The sequence below is a fragment of the Phalacrocorax carbo genome, chromosome 2 (assembly GCF_963921805.1).
Source record: "Phalacrocorax carbo chromosome 2, bPhaCar2.1, whole genome shotgun sequence".
NCBI lineage: Eukaryota > Metazoa > Chordata > Aves > Suliformes > Phalacrocoracidae > Phalacrocorax > Phalacrocorax carbo.
This window is the reverse complement of record NC_087514.1, coordinates 115,553,230-115,575,261: the sequence shown is the minus strand read 5'-3', so window position 1 is coordinate 115,575,261 and position 22,032 is coordinate 115,553,230. Positions and strand designations below refer to the sequence as shown.

The window sequence follows — 22,032 nt, the reverse complement described above, 5'->3', positions numbered from 1 at the left end:
ATTACCCTGTTCCATTTTCTGGCTTTACTGTCTTTCCTAGCCAAGAGCTAGGAAGCTGTTTAAGTTATAGGGCTCAGTAATTAATATTAAAACAAAAAAAAGCAAATCTAAAAGACTTTCTGCTGCTCTTCAGTTTCCTTATTCACCTGTTCACCTCATCATTTAGATGGCTCCCAGACTGGCATGTATTTAAGTGGTGTCCTACTTCCATTAGTATTTGCTTTACAGATCACAGAATAAATTCCTTGTCTGACAGAATAATTTAATCCTTGTTCTTTAAAGCACTTACTGAAAAATGCTTCTACTGCTCCTGCTTTAAGGCCTGCCCTGCTTTCTCCAGCCCTGTCCTGTGAGCTTGCAGGATGTGTAAGGTTGCTAGCCGGTGATGTGGCAGAGTGCTGACCTACTGGGAGCTGATAGCTCGTTTAGAGTTGAACCCAAGGCGCTCTCAGGAGCTGGGTTTGAACCCTGAGCCTCCCAGTGATTTACGGCAGCGGTCACACTCTTGCATTAGTTAAAATGGAAAGTGATACAGAACTATGATGCTGGGTTTGATTGCCATTTTCAAATGGACTTTATCTCTGATTACAAAAGAAGTCTTATTTACAGAAAATTGACCATCAAAAGCTCTGTGAGAATAGTCCTAGGGAGTGACAGCCTTTGAGGAGCCACTCAAAGGTACTGGCAGAAGCCAGTCCCACTATCTTGCTCTGTCCTAGCAGTGCAACCCAGCCTCTGACCTGAAGAAACTGGGACAGAAACCAGGGGTTGGTTCCTCCTGCTCATCTCCTTCAGGCATGCCTGTAGTTTGGTGATTTAAGTGTCAGCCTGCAAGGAGCCAGGCTTGAGATCACCTGTGCATTTCATTCCTGGGACCTAGCTGTAGAATTTGAGTTCACTTTTGAAGTCAAATACACTGAAATTTCATATTAAAACTTCTACCCAGCTTAAAAGTAATGGCTATGTTTACAACAGTAGTTTGCAGCAGTCAGAGTTTCAAAAAGGAAACCTTTTTGTTGTTTGGGGTGGGAATGATTGGGTTTTTGTAACATTAAATCTCAGCTTGGCCTTGGCAGGGAAATGCCATGCTGCTGCGGCTGGAACAAGACAGAGAAATGGGCTTTTTAGGTTTGACATCCCTTTAGCTTTCTGGTGTTCTGGAGGATCCCCAAGGCCCCGTGGAAACCAGATGCATTCCTGCTGCAACAATTAACGTAACCGGCCCTTGCAGGAAGGGAACATTTAAGGGGGGAAAGCATTACAGTATTTTCTTTTGGAAAATTCCACTATTGACATGAAAAACAGCAGGGTAACAGAAAAGATGGATTGCAAATTTTGACAGCACCGACAGGTAAATATTGGCTTTGTGCAAACAAGTTTCTATAAATAACCTGTCTGCTCCAGAAACTCCACAGATGGCAGCAGGGCTGCCGGGGTATTGATTTACCCACTGTGCTCAGTGCAGAAAAGCACAGCTGTCAGCTTTGCTGTTCTTCTCGTTCTGAGTGTTGCTTCTGTGCCTGCTGAGAGCTGCGTGCCTTGTTCACCATTTTTCTTTGGCAAGTAGAGATGAAGATTAAGAGCCCAAAAGAAATAATTTGAAAGAAAAACCTGCCAAAACAAGGAAGAATAAATGAACAAGTGCAGAGAGTAACTACAGAGAATGCTGTGTATGTGTATTTCACACACCAAAAGCCGGCAAGAACCTGTGTCTCTTGCTCAGTTTGTATCAGGTAATTTAATACACAGGAGTGGTCTATAGAGGTCCAGGAGATCATGGGGGGCTTGAAAGGCAAGGAAAGCTCATGAGGAAACGATAAAGATTTTGTACATCATGGGGAGTAACAGACAGAGGTTAGAGTTGAGGAGTAAAACCTGGTGCTATCTTTTGGGAGGCCTTACATGCAAATGGAGGTTCTGCCAAAAATGGCTAGCAGCTGGAGGTGACTTATAAATAAATACCAGCCAAATAGGCAAATGCTTAAAACTGTCATGATTAGGTTTTTGGCTTGTACGACCCATTTGAGGGCAGTCTAAATCTCAGGATTATGATTTTCAGACAGTAGAGTCAGCCAGTGCAACCACCATCTCATTAACAAAAACATTGATTTACAGGCATAATATCTGAAATTGCTGCTTAAAGGAACATCTTAGATAGACTTCATAATCTCAGTTGTGTAAAAATGTTTGCCTGTGGTGCAGGTTCGCTCCAAGGGCTCATCAGTAGCAGAACTGTGTATCTCCTGGGGCAGACACAGCGTATGCCGTTTGAAGGCATTTTATCTGCTGGTTTTCTGTGTGATTTCCATGTAGTTACACAATCAGCCCAGACAAAGAAATTTACTTTGTCATTACAGCTACATCTGCATCAGGGATTTTGCCCAGAATTACTAGGTGCAGCTTTTTGTTGTCATTTTGTCTGTGTGGTGGCTTTGGGCTTATTTTGTTCGATTTGTTTGTGTTGCACGTTGGTTTGGTTTTTGTTTTTTTTTTTTACAGTTAACTTGCATAACTAAAGTGGCAAAATTTAAGAAGTCGAGATCTGGCCTAGTTGAAATAGATGGCTATGTTGGTTTGGTGTTTTGGGTTTTTATTAATTTATTTGTTCATTTAGTGGACTTTAAGTTTGGATGGTGTGAGCTAGATTTCAGTTCTTCCCCTGAACTTGTTATGAACCCTGCAGGAGGGCTGTCCAGTGGTTTTCAGCGGAGTTCCTCCTCATGCTGAAAGGTAGCCTAGATCAGTTCATTTGTCCTATTTCTGCCTGAGTTTTAAGTGATTACAGGAAAAGACAGTTCCATCAATGAAAATTATAAATTAAGAGTTATGCACTTACCTAAAATTTGAAGTTAATGCGATTCTGTCTCAATTTTTGAAAAAAAAAATGAGAGTTGCCAAATGAGAAAGGAATTTTCCCAAGATAGACCAAGAATCTTTTATGAGAGAAGAACACCAAAAAACAGGGCTGCGAAAAGGACCATGCAAATACCTTAGAATTTTTTGAGATAATTTACATTACTTTAACTATCATTCAAAGTAATTACTATACAAACTAGATAATTCATAAGTAGTAGGGCATAAGAAGTTGTGAAGAGGAGGCTTGTCTGAGTTACGGAACATTACTTGGCTGAAGGAGCTAGATGCCAGCTGTTTCTGGAAAGGCTGCGTATCTATTGCCTTCATGTTTTTTCAAAGCATTTTTGAGTAAGGAATGTCATGTTTATCTTGTAGAAATTACATTGTTCCATCCAAAGCTGTTCTTGCCCCATACTGAAATTCTGCCTTGATTTGCTGAAACAACAGGCAGAAAGAATCTTGACTTCTGAGTTGCAGGTCAATAAATTCACAAATACAAGGACAGGTCAACAAGGACAGGTCATCAAGGTTACTTTGTGTGTGTGCATGGGCGCTGTTGCCCATTGTCGTTGTAACTGAGCCCCACACAACTCATACTGACACTAAGATACCAGTGTACTACTACCACCCCTGTCAGCTTCTCCGGAGCTTTGTGAGTTTAGATGCTGCATTCTTCATCTTTCACAGCCCGATGCATGGGATGAGGTATTTAAACTACAAACTGATCTGAATGTGATGTGCTGAAGGTTTCAATGCTGAATAGTTTTTCAAGCGTTTTGTTAGATTTTTCTCTTTTGTGTTATATAAATATATTGTTTTAATATAAATACTTAATGTCAATCTGTCCCTGAAATCAGAGTCCACTGACTATTTTGAAATCTCATTTCTCATGTCACAGATTCAACAGAGGAATAAAATACCAATTTGTGTCTGCTCAGAGAAGGAGGAGGGGAAAAAAGGGCATCCTGTAAGAGCGTAATACAATGTGATGTCAGTTGCCACTGCCTTGTACTGTTTAGAGGTTTAGTGACCTGTGAGCTACCATTTCCTTGCTCTCTCATTTGAAGTACAGTTCACGACATTTTCATTGTACTGTTATTGCGGTCTTTTTTCTTAAACCTGACCTGGGGGAAGAGAGGGAAGAGTTATGTCTTCAAAGAAAGCAACATCAAAGTATTCCCAGCCAGTCAAAACTTCTGCTGGTATTAATTCTAACACCTCTGTGGTTGGTGATGCGGACTTTACACAGGCTAGCGACCTGCCTGTTTCCAGATATTCATGCATAATTGCAGACTTCTCTGAGGTCCTTTTTTCCTCCTCTTTTTTTTTTTATCCTTAGGAGATGAGTTTGGGTTTTCTAGTAGATGTTAGTCAACAACACAGAGCCAGCAGTGTGGGATGCAGTATTATTGTAATAGCAATATCAGAGGTCATTTGGAATTTACAACAGCAAGGTTGATAGGAGCCTCGGAAATGATGGGCAAGAGCATGAAATAAAATTAAAAGGTAGGAAGTGATCCTCTACACTGGACGTAGTCAACTAAAGAATCTTAAAAGCCAGTCTGCAATATACATGCATATGCTAGTGTGGAGAAATCATTAGGTTTTAAATAAATGTCAATGATTTTTTCAGTAGTATGTTCCCTTTTTAAGTCACTAAAGTTGCCCCTAGTTTATGACTGTAAGATCAGAATAACCAAAAGAGAAAAAAGTAGATAATTTTCATTGTGATTAATTTTAAGTCAAACTCTCACAATTACAGGGAATATCTAAATTGCCAATTAAAGAAAAATACAAATACTCTCCACTGATGATACAAGCAAGCATATTGCATGAATTAACGTTTAAATTGCAGTGTGTACTGAGTATACATGTATGTGCAGTAGTGAACATGTATATACATTAGCAACAGACCTGTACATCCTCTGTAGTATTTTCTTGGGACAATGAGTTTTCGTATCTCTCTGTCAAAACATGTCATGCGTTACAGTAAGCTTATGTTTTCCTAGGTTAATCACTAATCTGCCTGTGTATCGGTAAATATGTTGCCATGGGCACTGCAGTAGCAGAACTAAGAGATGAGTTTTCGCCTGGTTGGAGCTGAAAAATGCCTATTTTTACTTTCGATACCCACTTGCTCAATCACAAATGAGGATAAGAGGATAAAGAAGCATGTTCTACCGCCTCTTTAAAATGTAATTATAGAAACATTTTTCATATGTACTTTTCAATATGCAGATAATATTTACTATAGATTCATTACTTGTAGTGTTTGGACAAAGCTCTTTTTTTGTTGGGCTTCACATTTCTTCACCAGATTGTTTTACAAAATGCGGTCCCCTACATATGATCAGCAAGGAGAAATCACGTTTCTTCATTACAGTGTGAACAACACCCATTTTGGGTATTGCCGAGTCCAATTGTTTAACATCTAATTCCTTCCCAAAAGCACACCATGCTTCCAGAATGCTGCATGGTAAGTTACTTAGTTGTGCAGATTCAAATCACAGACTGACTCTTGTCCCTTATATAAGAAAGAGGATTAAACTCTGTAAATGGAACATCATTATGGTTTATTTTGTTAGCATGTGCAGTGGTGAGTCTTTGACCTACATTTTCTGGTGTGTAGTGTGCTCTTGCCCTATATCTGGATAATGAATGACAGAAACATTGGTGTGGGTTATCCTCTTTTTGACATGGGTTTTGGTCTTTTTTTATATACCTAAGGGAAATACTGAGATACGAGTCAGTTGAATCATAACAAAATCTAAAAGAAAAAACACTAAAGGCAAGATTTAGGCACAATGTCTGATACATAATGTTATTTGGAAAGTAAATAAAGGGCAAACCTGGAGTCTGCTTTTAAGGCTTTTTGAGTTTTTATGTTATAGATGCTCATGGACAAGATTATGCAACTAGAAGTTGCATCCTACAGAAACAGAAACGTCTGTTTCAAAAGGTGATTTTATCAAATTTGAGCTGAGTTAACAAATCATCCTCAGCAGCTGACTTTCTCTGGATGCTCCAGAAAGTCAAGCAAAGTTTCCATGTGTGAGTCTTCAGACTATTATTGTTCTGAAGACACTGCCCCCCAAGAAATGCCCACAAAAAATAGAGGCACTGCGCTCCTTCGTGATGGCCTTTCTTCCCCTGGCTGTGGTGCTGTATTGATGTGTTGAGGGACGCGCACGTATGTAGCTTCTGTTAATACTAATAGTCTTTACAGTTCAGTAGAAGAACAGAAGCCTGTAGGACTCAGTGGCGTAGTTTGCCTCACTAATATTACTATCAAAACTACACATTTTCCCCCTTGAAAATCACTGCCAAGGTAAACAGATTTTTGAGAAAACTTACCTAAACTAAAATAAATCAGTTACTTACGATTATTTTTATGTAGTTCGATACACAGTTGGTCTAGACACTGAAAGCACAATATAGAAGAAAAAAATTATTGAAAATATTCAGTATTGAAACCAACATGATATTATAATGCCATTATTTCTTCGCAACTCTGTTGTCAATAGTGATATATAATTAAAAAATAAAAATTTAAAGAAGGAGCCTTTCTAGAGGAGGAAATAGCAATGTTCCTTTGTCCTTCAGCAATCTGTTTTAAAATTGCTGTCCAACCAAGCTCCAAGGTTTTAATATTTCTAGAAACACCTACTGTGTATAACTTACTCTAAATTGGCACATATATCAACAGTATGAAAAAATGTTCACACCTCTGGGAAAATGAGCTAAAAGGTCACTTTTTTGACAAATTCATAAGCTGGCAAAAACAAACCTAGCTTTCCTCTGAATTTTTAATAGCATTCCTTTTTCTGTGTGAAGTCCAGAGGGCAATACTCTGTAGTATAAAGGCACCATCTGAACGATCCAGTGAGTGTTTCACACAGATTGGCATGCATTTGTTCATCTGCTTAAGTTTAGCTTTGCTTGAATTTGCATGTCATGGGTTTGATAGGTATGTTCAGCAGCTCTACTTATTTTTAATCCTAGGTCATTTGTACAGTATTTGAAGGCTTTCCATGAGGCTTTTATTCTACAAGAGAAAAACGCCTTGAAAGGGCTTCAGTTAAAGACTGAACACATTAAGAAAGGCAGTGGGAAATACATATTTGGATGGAAATATGGGGCCAAAGGAAAGGTTATTTAATAAAAAATTTTAGGTGAGAGGCAGCTGGTAGGAATTTTCGCATAACTGGAAACCAACGTAAATTATCACGCAGGTCTCAGAAGGCTTTTGTCCCTTTGTTCACAGAAAAATGTGCAGCTCAAATTGTTTCTTTCGTTTCTAAGTAAAATGCTTGCAAAAATCCTTGAACAGTAAATTACATCGCCACACATAAGTCACAAAGATTTTTTCCTGTGCTGCAGCATGGAGAGATTAACAGGTGATCAGGCATTTCTTTCAGCTTTTCTTTTCCCCTGCGTTTCTAGTATAGCCTTTGTCAAGGCGTTGAGGTGCTAATACACAAATTTTTAGGACATACTGAAAAACTTGCTGGGTTCAATAACCTCTGTAAGGTGAACGACTGCAATCAGCAGAGAGTTCTTGGGCCTCACTTTATCTCTTGATACTTTTTCTGAGGCATGGGGGGAGGTCTTTTGGATTGGGTCTTTCAGAAGCTAGGTCCTAGCTTCTAGAGGGCTTTAACTACCAGGACCAGGATTTCCGATGGGTGAAGCTTTAAATCGGGAGCTGAGAAAATTCACTTGATTCTTGTCTACCAGCTTCTTTGAGAAGCCAGGTGAATGCTGCCCAACTTTAATACTCATTTCTTCTTACTGCAGCCAGCAGACCTCATACTGGTGGATAGTAACAGTCCTTCCCTCTCCCTGCCTCTCCCCCCCCCTTTTTTTTTTTTTTACATTGCTGCTTTTTGGAGAAATAATTGGAAATGGAGAAATCACTATTCTGTGCTAATTTTCTTGATTGAAATTGCTACACTTGGAATCTCAAGGCAAAGGGGTGTGGGATTTTCACAAGGACATACCTTATTCCTGTGTTGTCTGTAATTGCTTGAAGCCTAAGGGAGGCCTGGGTGGAGATAACTCTTCACAACATTTTTGAAGGAAGAAATACAGATTTGTGGTTTTATTCAAAGTTTAAATAAGAGAGTCATGGATAAAGCCAGCAGGCAGGTTAAATTATTTTATTTCAAATAATAAATCCATGTACTGTTTCCAGTTCTGCTTCAGCCATTTAAATTACTTTTGCCCAACATACTGATAATAGTATATAATGGAAATGGGTTTATAATAGGAACAGTTGAAAACATTTTGTTTTATTTTAAATACACCTCACAGCATGGTTTCTCATGTTCCTCTCTGGAGTGACTAACCTCCTATTTACCAGGATATGTGATTTTTTTGGTGGATGGGTAAATAATGTGTGCAGGGTTCTCATAGCAGGGGGTTTAAATAGTCTCTCATTTCACACAAATACAACCACTTTTAAATGTGAACTCAGGCATTTGAATTAAAATGGTTTGATGGAACTAAGGTGACCTGAAGGTGGCCACTTAGCTGCTCTGCATCTCTGGTAAACTGAGCCATATTTTTTATATATATTCTTAAAACAGACTGGAGAGCAGGGTCTTTGGCACTTGACATTTGTTGTCTCTTACCTATTTCTGTGTGCTGTGAGTTATCACAATTTTCATGCATGGAAAGAAACAGGTGAATACAGAGTTCAGTACTTAACAAAAGCTCATTACAACCAGTGAAAACTAGGTTGGGATGGAGCCTGTATACACTTGTGCCAAGCTAATTATTTAGTTGCTATGATTTTCTACTGATTCAGTTAAATGGTTCCAGTTCCTACTCTGAACTTTTAAATGATATACACTGATACTACAAATCCTTGTCCCATGTGGGAGGGTATTAAATTGCTACTACAGATCCCCTTTATACCTGTATACCTTCCCCCTCACTTAACCTACTCATTATACCTCCTCTTCTTCAGGAAGCCAACAATAGCCAACAATTTGTCGATGGGTAACCAAGGTAGGTGATAAAATTTCGTTTCAGTCACCTTGAGTGAGGAGGTGCTTGAAATCCTATAGTATCTGATGGCCAAGATATTCCAGAATAAGACAACTCTTGGGATATGATCCCAAGATTGTTTTGAAGATATTTGTAATTTTGTAGGATATCTCATGTGCAGTGGGATTCTTTTTTTTAGGGTGGCTTTCAAGTGAGAGTTTTTGTATTATACTTTTATACGATGAGGAAATTTTTAGTACTGTATCATGCCACCACACTGTACTTTGGTTCTGGGTTTTCAAAGGGCTGGTAGGTTTCTGTGGAAACCACTTCTATTGCAGAGGATGTGTCTCTTTTCTAGACCCCCTGAGTACTGTTGGAGTCACAGAATCACAGAGTCATTGTGGGAGCTAATCAGGTGCCTAAACTTTGGTGTCCAGTGTCATGTCCAGCCCCTCAGGAGATCCACAACATCTGCACAGACCTGGCAGATGTGACATAAGTTCTGCCGGTGCTCCCAGTCCTCTCATGGTGGCAGCTGGAAGTCACAGGCAGATTATGTAAGTCCTATAAACTCTTGAAACAACCCCTTTTAACGGTATCTCCTGGATTGTTCAGGAGAAAAGATAAATGACCTTTCTTGTGTATTTTGTCTGTAGAGATATGTACTCTTGGCAACATGAGTATTTGTTTATGCTGTTCTTAGCACACCTATTCCCCAGACTCACCTGGACTTATAAACAAGATCATCTCTGGAGCACCATTACTACTGCTCCTGTGATTGCTCTGGGGGACAAGTACAGGTTTATTCAGTAGTAAACTCAGGAGATATCACAGAGAGTTGTCTCCTGTAGTCATTCATAGAGTGACCTGCTGGCTGTCATATTCCCGAGGAAGAAGAAGAGGTACAAAAATTAGATTAACAACCAACATGTTGACAACTAAAAGTTAACTGTAGAGAATCTGTCCCTGCCAGGCTGCAGAGAATTAGCTATCCACATCTAAGATTAGAGGAAAACTTTCCTATAATTACTTAGAGCATGATGAACTTTTCCATCAAGGATTGGTATAGGAGGCAGGTAACAGACTACACAGACTCCCTGGCACATGGCTTGCTCTGTATGGTGACTTTATGAGGTGAGAAGTCATTTTGAATTAATGCTTTTCTGTGCTATTTATAAATATGTTGTGATGATTACTGCCTGAGTCATTCTTGCAGTAACATGCTTCTGCGGGTTCTAGATCATTTTTCTTGTACCCTTTAACAAAGCCTGGACCTCTTCTTTTACCTACAGAAAACAATAGCATTTGTGCAGACCCCCAGGCTGACAATTTTTGGATGGGTCTTTCATCTTGCTGAGGAGCAGGAAAATCTGGAAAATGCAATAAGGTCATTTGCTGTAATTTAGTGAGGATTACTAGAAGCAATTGTATCAGAATCTGAATGCTTCTGAGAGATTGCTGAAGTGCAGCAGCCATCCACCACCTCTTTTCCAGTCCGAGGTGATAACAAGGCATGGGTTTCCATATGGTAGTGCAACAGTACTTGCAAGTACTGGGAAAACTGATCATTCTGATAAGTACCCATACCAACTAAGTGCAGAGGCTATTAAAAACAAGATTTTAGAAGACCTGAAATAGCAACAGAATATAATAGCAATGAAAAATGCCCACTGCATTTTAAACCACCCATTCTGTCAGTCAGGTATTTCATATATGGACTTTTCTTGTAATCTCATTTAGTGGTTATAAAACTTCAGGATTGTAGAATTTTACTGTGATGTAGCACAATTACTTGGTCTTAGCTAAATGTGTCCCCATTAAGTTGAATTTATGCTAATTCTGTCCCAGTTAAACAGCAGACAATGTTATTGGCTGCACTACTAAATTGCTTTCCTAGGAGACATCCCATTAAATAAGTGATGCACCTAAAGTGGAATATAATGAATTACGTTTTCACTTAAGCTTAATATGTTTTACATCTGTAATCAGGGTAGAATTATGTGCACTCTGGATGACAAAAGACTTCTTGGGTTATGTTGTCCAGTCCTCAGGAGCATGGAACTCATCATGTGATTTGTCCAGCTAATTTTTAAATAGCCTAAGCTATTTCTTCCATTTGTGTTGGAAGGTGCTTCCACAGCCTGAGATTATTTTTCTAATATTTAGCTGAAGTGTTGCTTTCTTTCTCCTGTTTTCATTTATATCCTCACAGTTATTCTCTTCACAAACGGCTTATGTGCCAAGACCATTTGGGCACCAATCCATTCAAATAAACTCCTTTAATTATCTGTAGAGTCTCACTAAACCCAGAATGGCTGGGTCAATTTAATGGCAAAATTTGCCCTTCTGTTCATTATGTACTTCAGTTGCTTGTTTCCCTCCATTCTCTGACAGCTCTTTATGCCAGCTCGATCCAGGAGGAGCATTGTCCTCTACTTTCACTTCAGGTATTGGCAGGACTCATTGGGAGGAGAAGGAGGAAGTGGAAGGTCCTTTATCAATGTGAAGGCTGCCCTCCAGCATGATGTATTAAGTCAGTGTTCAGTGGCATTTGAAGTAGATCAGCATCTCGAGTAACCTGGATGTGAAAAAGACTCCATTTCCCAGCAGACTGGTTTTGGTTATAATTCATGTAGTAATAGGAAGAATTGTAATGATTATGCTTTTAGGGACAAAGTTTTAGTTCCTCCAAAGCTCTGTTGATCTGGTGTTGTAAGCAAACAGCTTACAAATGTGTTCATATGCAGTTGTGGGGAACTACACAAAGCCAGTAAGTGTGACTTACAGACCAGAAAGCTGCAGGGCAGAAGTCCTCAAATAGGCAGATAAGGAGTGTTTGCCGATGTGCTTCATATGCCAAGAGATGGGCAGTGTGGAGCACTAGTCTGGATATCAGGCTATGTAGAGGACTTTGAATAAGAGATTCATTGTCTGTGAAGAAAGGTAAAAGTTTTCAAGCCATTTATGCCCTGGTTGCTAAGAAAGAAACATAGCTATCAGCTACAGAACCAGGACTTGTTTTCTATTCATGCTGTCTGAAGAGGAGTCAAACAACTATTCCCAGGGATCCTAAAACTGGGAGCACAATAGAAAGCCGTCATATGCAGTCCATGTCAATTGTAAGCTTGATCCGCAAAATCTTTTCAAGAGTGGCAAGAAACATAGTGATGCTTGGTTGGTTCCTGGAGTGGGACAGTAGGGATCTTCCCTACTGAAACTGAAAGTAATACAAGTTTTGTAAGCAGGAATTCTTAAGAAGATAAATAAATAAGAAAGATTTCTTTGCATCTCATCTTCCTCCATACTGATTTTTAATTCTTCATAGCAATTTGGGAAGTTGACTGTTTGAAAGGCTAGTTGTTGGCCTTGAGAGGGAATTCACTGGAGGTGAAGCTGTACTCTAGTGACTGATGGGTGGCAACGTGCTACACCGGGCATGAGCAAGAACGGTCATTCAAGGGCTCTCCTAGCCTGTTTGCCCAAATACATACATTTTTTTAATAGCTAGTATTCTGTAGTTTCCATATTTTCATAAACTGAAACCAGTTCTCTTTAATATTCATAATGAGCTTATGGTCAGAACTAGCAGGACTCTACATAATTCAGTCTTCTGAGCGGTTGAATGTTTGCTGGGCTCCATTTATGCTATGAGAAACAGCGGCTTCTGTAATATCCCACATGTTGAAGGAGAGGTATAATAGTCAAGAGGTCAGGACCAAGGACTATGCCTGAGGGGCAGTACAGTCCAACTTGCATGGAGCTGCTGTACAGCCTTGTGAGTTCTTTTTCCTCGTGAGCATGTTCCACTTTATCATTTGCCTTATCTAAACTACAGGTCTTTGCAGTGTGGAAGTATCTTGCTTGCATGGTGGTCAGCACTTGTGACAACATACCATTGCATAAATAACTAGACCATGGTTGGGAGGGTTCTCTCATTCTCATGTGTTCAGTCTAGATGATAGAAACAGGATTGTGGAGGGGTGGGGTGGGAAGAGAGGTTGTGCACCCGTCTTCCTGGGAAGCTTGTGGAATAGGATCTGAGCTGTTAGATACAATATATGGCTGAAAATGTCAAGGAGAGAATTATTTGTCAGCACAGTATGGCATTCTTTTTTGGATTCCGTCAGCGCCAGAAACAGTCTTGGAAAGCTCAAATAAGAAAGAAAGAGTGAGATTATAGACAGTAGGTTTGATATCTGAAGAGTGAAAAGTCACGCTGCAAAAGTAATAATAGAAAAAAGAAAAAAGAAAAGACAACTAGAGTATGTATGACAAGGGTAGATGCAGGGATAGCGTATTTTAATGTGGCAGATCGGATGTCATACTTACACTAGGGAATACAAATACGTATGCACGTTTTTTGTTTCTGAGCATTTTAAGTATTTGAGAAATCATGGCTGGGATTTGGCAAGAGCCTTCATTGTTTTGTTGTCTTGTTAATTGTCAAGGAAGGAAGTCAGCATTCATTCAAGCTCTGCCTAAACAGAGCACCGCAATTCAAGCACATCATTATGCCATTAAGCTCAGGACCTACGTTCTTCCATATGCAATTTCAAATGTCCTCTGCCAGTCATGTTATTAACATTCTCTGACTTGGCTCACACCACTACTTAATGCATTTGCAGATGGGTACAGCAAAATTGCAGCTAGCTCCATTTTGGATTTTGAACTTCATTTTACAGTTGCCCAAAATCCCAGCAACTAGCTAACCTGAGAAAATATACCTTGCCGCTTTTGTGGCAAAAACTAGGTAGAAGAATGCTTGGAGCAGACGTAAGAAGCGTGTGTGAGCCTGCATTACTCTATCTTAGCACCTTACATCCATGCAGATTGATCCAAGTGTTGGCAAAGAAGGATTTGCGTGGGAACCAAGGCTGCCTAAGGCAGCATCTGTATCTTGAATATGTTCCCACGGTAATACCACGCTTTTGGCCTGAATGCACTCCCACCTATGGCTAAGACTTAAAAGCGTCTAAATTCGGCCCTATATATTATATGTGCATGTGTCTAGGTGTGCATTAATTCCTTTCTGATGATCATTCCTATAATTTGTACTGTACGCAAATATCTTTATCTGGATGTATTTCCTACATTCAGAATAAAAATTAATAAGTTTCAGTAGCCAACAGTACAGCATGGCATTAATTGTCTTTTTAAAAAAAAAAAACTCTGCCCAATAATCACTCTTCAGATGATTTGCAGGTTAGTTACACTATTGCACATAATGTAAGGAAAGTGATATTGTAAATAAGGCCTGTTGCAGTTATGTAGCCATAAAATGATGCACCTTTTCTCATAGAAGATGAACTCTATTCTTCTCACAGGCAGTTACGACTAGGGAGAAGGGAATTCTTCAGAACTTGCTTCACGTACAACTTAGGAGGTGGAGACAAGATACAACAGCTGTCGTCTTGACTTTGTCTAGTGGAGGACATATGAGTCCATATGTGGATGTATATGGATGAGAGATGGATCTTAAACAGAGAAAGAGGGAATTTTGGTTAGGAGCATTAGACCTCTTCCCCAGTCCTTTAGCAAGAATGTGAAGTTTGTTCTATTTTGTTACAATTTCCCCAGTTTTCCTGCATTTTTGCCAATTTCCTTCTGTTACTTAAGGCCCATTATAGGTTGTTAAGGGTTATTTCTAAAATCGAATGGAGATATAAAGACTGATAATTCAGTCACCATGGGAGATGGATTCCCTACCTCTCGGTGTCCACCAGTCTTAGCCAGATGCTGGTGTGAGATGGTTTAGAGATCTGTAACTTATTGAGATCAGTGCACATGTAACTGCAGAATATAATGACCTTTGCTGGAGAGTGGTTCAGACTAGGTGATCTAATGGTCTCATCTGAACTGAAAGGCTGTGAATCTTGCATGTCAAATTACTAACACTGAAGAAAGTGAAAAGGAGGTTGCTGCCACTGTTAAAATACATTTTAAAAAGAAAAAAATTAAGAAAAAATGTTTAGTAGGCATTGTACTCTGTTTTTCTCAAGGTAGAGAGCAAAATTTGGACACTGTCCTATAATAGAGATGGGCAATTGTCCTTTGGCCACAGCACTCTGCAATATTGGCCATAGCTGGACAATAATAATAGCTGCAAAAGGAGATGCTCGCCCCATTCATCTGTGGAGGACAATCTCAGTTCAGATGAGGACAAGAAAAAAAGAACTCTTATGACAAACTATATTTGATGCAGCATTCCTGCTAAAAGCATAAAGATAAAACATAGTTCTGAGGCCTGTTCCCTAGTGTGGTTGCCCATAATGTAACAAAACCTCCACAAAGTAGATAGTGTATAACTTTTAGCTCATCCAGATATAAGCTGGCCAAAACTTTGTTGGGATAAATTAATGCCGTTAATTGTACTTAATGGAGGTAAGCTTATTTACCCCAAAAGAGAGTTTTGCCAGGTGTATTACAGCAGTTGCAGCAGAAAATGTTAGCAATTGGGGCAGTCCTGCTCTAAAATATACTTTAACATTGCACCATCTTACCCAGTGAATACCTGTCTCTGCTGTGGGTACTTGTTCACTACTGTGATTTTCCTTTACTTTTTACTCCTGTTTCTGTGCTTATGGGTGACTGCAGAATTCTGGTTTGTATATGATTTGTATAATTGCTAGTGAGCATCAGAATTTGGAGCTTCTGGCTCAGCAGCGAGTCTGCTCTGCTCAGATGAGATTTCAGAGCATGAAAACAAGGGAATCAACCAGAGCTAAGTGCCCCTATCAGTGCCCACTCATATGTTTGTTAATATGACCTTTATGATGATAAATATACAGACTTCTGAGCTCTCTGTCTACATTTACAAAGCCACGTTCCCAAGTTCCAGATTAGCTCTTATTCGAATTGAACTATTTTGCTATTGCAGATATTTCTGGTAACTGCAATAAAACAAGGATGTCTACCAAACACCTGAGATGATAAATACCGTCATCACTGGGCAAAAATCCATGTGTGCTACTGGTTATAGAAAGTGTAACAGAACCTTTCACGGTGGTGGTTTGTGTTTCCTGTTTTACCAAACTGCTGGGAACTACCAAAAATAACACAACACGATATGCTTGAAATAGCATCATTTATTTCACTGCTCTGACACATTCGAGGTTGCACAGAAAGAACTGATCCGTGCATTCCTTTCCTTCGTGAGGAACTCTAACAGCTTTCTCACAGTAAAAATGGCTGTAAAATCCTTTTTGAATTAGAGTACTCTGGACATTTCTGAAAAATACCTCATTTTCATTTAAATGATAGCTGTGTGAAAGATAATAACAATTTAGTACTTTTTTTTAAAAAAAAAAAAAGGCAAAGGCAGGCACAGCAAACTGGCAGATGAACATTGTAAAAGCCTGCAGGATGATTCTGCATTGACAGAAACAAGCATCTCTGTTCCCATCATCGACTGTGAACAGCTATTTAGCAAGTTATGAATCCTGATCAATCTCATCTTCGTCACTCAAAAGAGACTCAAAAGAGTGAAAAAGCAGCAAAACCCTTTCCTTTCTGAGCTGTGTGTATACTGTGATCCTTTCTGCCCAGACCAGGGTCTTTCTGTTACTGGGAGGATTGAGAGGATACTTCTTTTTGCTAATACTTTAACACTCAGTGAAGAGCAAAAGAGTATTTCTCTTTTAACAGCAAATAATTACTTAGCTTTCAATGAGAAGTCAAGCAGAATTCATAACCAATCTCATTGTTTTGTGTAGTTTTGTGTAGCAGCACCTCGCAGGGAGTATCCTGCAACCAAACAGGCCAGTTGGGTGCTCCCCAGATCTCTTGCCAAATGGGTATCCCAAAGAGTATGGGGAAAAAACTTTTAATTAGCTCTTCCCTGAGTAGGTCTTACTTGATTAGTCTTATCTGAGCATCATCTTTTAGGAAGAAGAATCTGTTTCGAAAGGGGCAAAAGAATACTATAAAATTCATAACTGACCTTTGCATCCAAGTGGGAGTTCAGTTCACAAGGGGCCAGTGTGAACCCAGATGATGCAGTAGCAGCCAGAGTGCAGAAGGGCTTGCTGGCAGTCTTGATATTGATGAGGTTAATTTGTTACATACCCTGGGACAAAAGGAGAAAAAAAATCATGGTGACCTAGCTAAGGCAGTACTTGCACATATGTGTATTTGTGTGGCAGGGGACAGCAGTGGGAGGAAATCTGAGAAAGAAGCAAGAATAAGTAAACCAAGATTGGTTTATCAGCTCTGAATTGTTCCTCTGTATTCCATTCTTCACTGTGCTGCAGAGGAGGAAAGCAGCTCTGGCACCGTGGTTGGGGAACAGAGCAAGAGAGGGGGAGGAAGGTGATATCTATCACAGGCACCAAAAGTGTTTAATTTTCTAGAGGCTCTGATTAAACAAATGTTGCTGCTGCCTGGCAGCCCTTGCAGACGTTTGTTGGGACAGAATTAATCAGGAGGTAATTTGTCTGCTGCAATGAGCAGGGTGGCTTGGCAGCACAGTCCTGATGGAGACGTTTTTTCTGAGTTTCCTGGGAGCAGCCGTATTTCACAAACTTCTTGCTGTGCCCAAGGTAATGCCACCAGTTTTCCTAAGGATAGGGATTTGCTATTGATGGGCCCAGGTGGGGTAAATGACAGCCACAAAAAATGATGTATGACAATTGTTAAGTTAATTATGGAGCCCTGGTAATTCCGATGGAGGAGATCAAAAGGACTGATCCAAGGACTGTTCTTGTGCACAACTAAATGGTGCTGAAAGGGGTTAGGCTCTGTCCCATGCAGGAATGGGGAAATGATTTCACTGCTGATGCTACCTCATGTAAAAGCAAGCTGAAGGGGCCAAGAGAGAAATACTTTGCACTTAAGAATAGTGGATGGCATCTGGGCATGACCAAGGTAGGAACTGGGTAACCAGCATAGACATACCAGTACTGTGTGTAGACAAGGTCGTCTGTGTTTCACCTGTTTGCCTAATTGAGGTTTACTTGTACTTTTAATCACCTTTACACTGTAATAATCCCCATTAGTGACTTTTTCAGTTCACCCTTGTGCAACTACAAGGGCCTCAGTCACAACACAGCAGAGTGCAGATTGCCCCAGCAGCTGGGAGAACCTCCAGCACAGATGAGGACAGAAGCTGCTCTTCTATGTGGTATTTTTTGGACTTCCTAAGCACATGCAAAAGGAGTCATAGGAAATGATTACTGCATCCTGCAATGTATAAAACTGTCTATATTTATTGACTTTTATTCTTATGATATAAAGTGACTGAATGGGCCCCATAGCAGTGGTGCAGCTATAAGTGGGCAAACAGGTCGGCACCTAAGTTAGCTGAACTCACTTTGCCCTTCTCCTTTCACCTCTTCTTTTCTTACATATTCTACATGATTCTACCTTCTACTGTTTGTGTGTTGTGGGTATAAAAGGTAAGTGACGGTACAGCAAATAAGTGGTCTGTATGAGCTTGCAATGCCCCCTGTCCAGGAGGGATGAAGGCACAGCTTAATTATGCAGGCCACTCATAGGAGTGATTATTAAATCTTTATGCTGCTCTGTGAAGGACGTGAGTACTATAAGAATCTTATTTCTGTGGTGAATTAGGAAGTTTAAAAATACGTTCCTGCAACTAAAAGGCAGTCTCCCTGATTAACCTTTAGTCCAAATGGCCAGGGCTCATGGGGAAAGATTGATTCATTCCAACTGATGTAAAACAGCTACAAGAATGACTTAACATTCCTATTGGTGAAACTGTTGTCATTTTAACACCTTTTGACTCTGCGTGACTTGAAGTAAGCACTGTCAGCCCTTGAAAGGTAGGAATCTCACTCCTGCAATATTCGTGACCTCCTTGTTTCCAGGCCTGTGGATCTATGAGATAAGAGGGGACCTTAAAGCTATGATATTCTGTTGTCTAGGAAACCTGTTACTAGCCTGAGACTGAGTCTCAGGATGGACTTAGGCTTGATGTCCAGTTCTGTTTGTTTGGGGGTTTCACTCCTATATAGTTAAACTGAAAGAAAATACTATGGTTCATTGTTTCAGTAAAGATACTGGCAATATTGCTCAATCAGTTGTCTTCATAAAATAAAACAGGAGTTGCTTGCTGTAGTACCTGTGGAATTGGGGTGGATGGATAAAGTCACAGGTTTTATCAGTAGGGGACCAGTGATACAATAAAAACTGATTCTTCTTGTGCCTCTCACGTAATTACCACCTTGGCTTCTGTAGGGCACAGCTACAAATACGGAGAGAAATGTGCTTGCACAGAGCAGATTTCCCATTCAGCTGTATTTAGACACATTTGCATTGTACTCAGAAGTCTAAAGTAAGAAGTGGTCTCAGCTGGCCAAATCTCTGAGCATCTCAGGAGTGGAAAAGCTTTCCCCCCTTCTTGCTTTTGATAAGATGGAATCTGGAAATGTAACATCTGCTCCTTCCAATGAGTGAATTTAGTAAGTCTAAAAAACATTACTTTAGATATGCAGGTTTATCACATCTTTGAAAAGGGAAGCTGTCTGTCCTGTCTAGCATTCTGTTTTCTGTCCGATGGAGCCTAAAACTTCTTTTATTCCACCAAGGAAATGTAAAATGAAGGGGAAGAGTCTGCAGCACACTTTGCTGAGCACTTTTGGTAGGATAAGATATTTTGCAGTCCTTTGGAATGAAACGCTCTCTGTATACCAAATCTCAGACAGGGGCTCCCCAGCAGGGCATCCACGTGTGCATTCAGAGGTGTTAGTGCTGCAGCCGCATTTGTTCCATATAACCAATGTGTGCGCCAAGTGTTGGTTTTTGCACTTGAAAACAGGCTTCCTGATGGTTTAGGAAGAAAAAATTACACATCTCTGTCACACCTACTTATGCTACAGTCATTCAGAATAGCAGCTTGCCTTTTCTGATGTTAAAGAAGGAGAAAAGAACAGCAGGAAGGAGAATTACAGGGGCACCATTATTATATGTGTGCCATGTTTCAAGTGCGGCTCTTGCTTCAGGATAAGCAAAGCATCCCTGGGAAAGCACAGTGCCAAGGGAGGACAAGGCAAGTAAAAGGGCCCGACAAGCACTGCTAGCTTTAGATAACAGGTGACGTTAGGCTGGCCTGCGTAAGGGAGGACTGCTTGTGGGAGCCCATAGTTAAAAGGCTCTTTCTTGGCCCACTGGCAGAGGTTGACCCACAGTGCCACCATACTCCGCTGCTCTGCAAGTGCTTGCTGTCTGCAAGTGCATGGGTGCTTTCCTGTTCCTTTGACCCAGAGTCTCCATTGCAATGGGGAATGTGCAGCAATCCCTTTGTTCCAGCTGACATCCATCCCTTTCACCCTTCAAGCATTCAGCATCCTTGTGAACAGCTGAAAGTCCTGCCTTCTTTCCTATCTAGGGGAAGGTGTTGAGGGAATGGAGTATATATTAAGCTGTTGCAATAGAAATGGTAGTCTGGGAAGAATGAGGTTGACAGAGGTGCTGGAGGTGCTTACAGTAATATCTTAAATCCTTGGAGTGGGAGGAGGGGGTTGGGACCGTGGCAGAAGCAGTGAGTAGAGGCGGTTTGATCGGGCAGGCTGAGAGTTGCAGCAGAAGGAGGATGACCCTTGGTTTTATCTCTGACTAAGGGGGGAGTGGTTGTCAGGTGCCCCCTTAGAAGTGCTGGCAGTCACAGTGCTGGGAAGAAATGTATGGAGGGCGTCTGCTGGCTCTGCTGCTGCCTGCCCCATTCGGATGTAAATGATCTGGGGGTTGGTGGGGTGTGGGGGGATGCTACAGCTGCGGCATCCCCACCCTCGCAGGCTTGCTTTGCACTGACGCTGGAAAGGATACGCTTCCTGAAGAGGCACCGTGCACTAATAACAATAATATTCCTCTGCAATAAAAATGCACTTGTTCTGTGTACTCGGAGCCTGAGATTAGTCTGACCAGTTGTACCCTCCACCAGCAGGCTTCTTAAATCAGACACAAAGAATGGAGAGGGGAAGGTATGATAATTTACATCCTCTGTATTCCTCACCATAGGCACATCACAATAGGGCTCCTGTTCCCCCTCGTTGCCTTCCCTTCCCCGAGCAAAGCGAGGTTCCTCCCACCTGCCCACAGCCCTTCAGTGAGCGAGAGCACAACTCCCACACGAGTCTCCCTGCCAGAGTTTCAGCTGCCGATGCTGCTTCCATGCGCAAGCCGCTCTGGTTGCTGGGCTGGGGGGGGTTGATTTTTAAGCTGTCTGTTGAGATTTTTTTTTTTTCCCCTTCTTGCCTAGCTTCATTTGGCTATTGGTTTGCGCTCCCTTCTTGGCACCCAGGTCCAAGTTTGGGCCACTAAATGATGTCTAAACACAGAGGGAAGCTGTAAGCAGAAGGAGCTTCTTGGTGGGGTGAGAAGTTTGCATGATTAGTGGCCTCTGTCCCCAGCCCCAGGGGCCACATCCACTTTTCCTGCCAGGTTGTCCTGTGATGGTCATCCCATGCTCATCTAGTCTGAACGGACACCTGCGTGCCCCCAAATCCTTAACATCTACTGCGAGCTGAGGGGATTTTAACTTCACAGGTTTGTATATTATGGATACGTTTGATGGGTATAACCCACCACTCTGGCGATGTTTCCTACCATAGGAAGTCTCTTACCCCATATACAGATTTTGCTACTCAGTTTCACCTCTTTTCACTGCTTGCCACAATAAACATGGTATGCATGGAAGTGTTGTCACTGGCAGCTCTCTGCTGTCTTGCCTATGAAACCCACTAGAAGCTGATTATTTGGATTATTAATTTTTTTCCAGGCCATCCTATACCTGATGTTCTATTGTTAATTTGTTACTGATTCTCTAAGTAGCTCTAGCCTTTAGATGAGGAAATATTCCTGATGCCTTCTTTTTGCTGATAGTTCCTTGTTCATGGCTTGCTTTATTTTAATAAGTGAGTCTGGAGGCACAAGCAGGAAAAGAAAAAGGATTAAAATGACAAATTGACCAAAAAGATGAAAATGACAAATATGTGGGCTGCAGTCTTCCAAAAATCCAAGGATAAATAAAGCTTCTGTTAAAGTGCTTTGAGGAGGAGGTTGATGATAAATTTTTATCTGTTTTTTTTTTTCAAAGTGAGATCTCGAACTTCTTTAGATAAATGTTTTAAATGTCCTAATATCTAGCTCATGTTAACAAAAGCACCTCAAAATAGATTTTATTGGACTATTTTTATGAATGGGAGGTTGAGATAAGGAAAAAAATTA

At 40.7% G+C, this 22,032-nt stretch overlaps 1 protein-coding gene across 7 annotated transcripts in view; it reads left to right on the top strand.

Annotated features, from left to right (window-relative positions):
- The window catches only part of ELMO1 (engulfment and cell motility 1), a 314,254-nt gene that overhangs the window by 246,227 nt on the left and 45,995 nt on the right, over positions 1–22,032 (top strand). The window contains exon 1 of one of the 7 annotated variants that reach the window (XM_064443952.1): positions 1,562–1,733. The exons of the other annotated variants lie outside the window; for them this stretch is intronic. The gene's annotated coding sequence lies outside the window, so the exon portion shown is untranslated. Of the gene's footprint in view, positions 1–1,561; positions 1,734–22,032 lie in introns of those variants that run through there. 7 annotated transcript variants of the gene reach the window in all.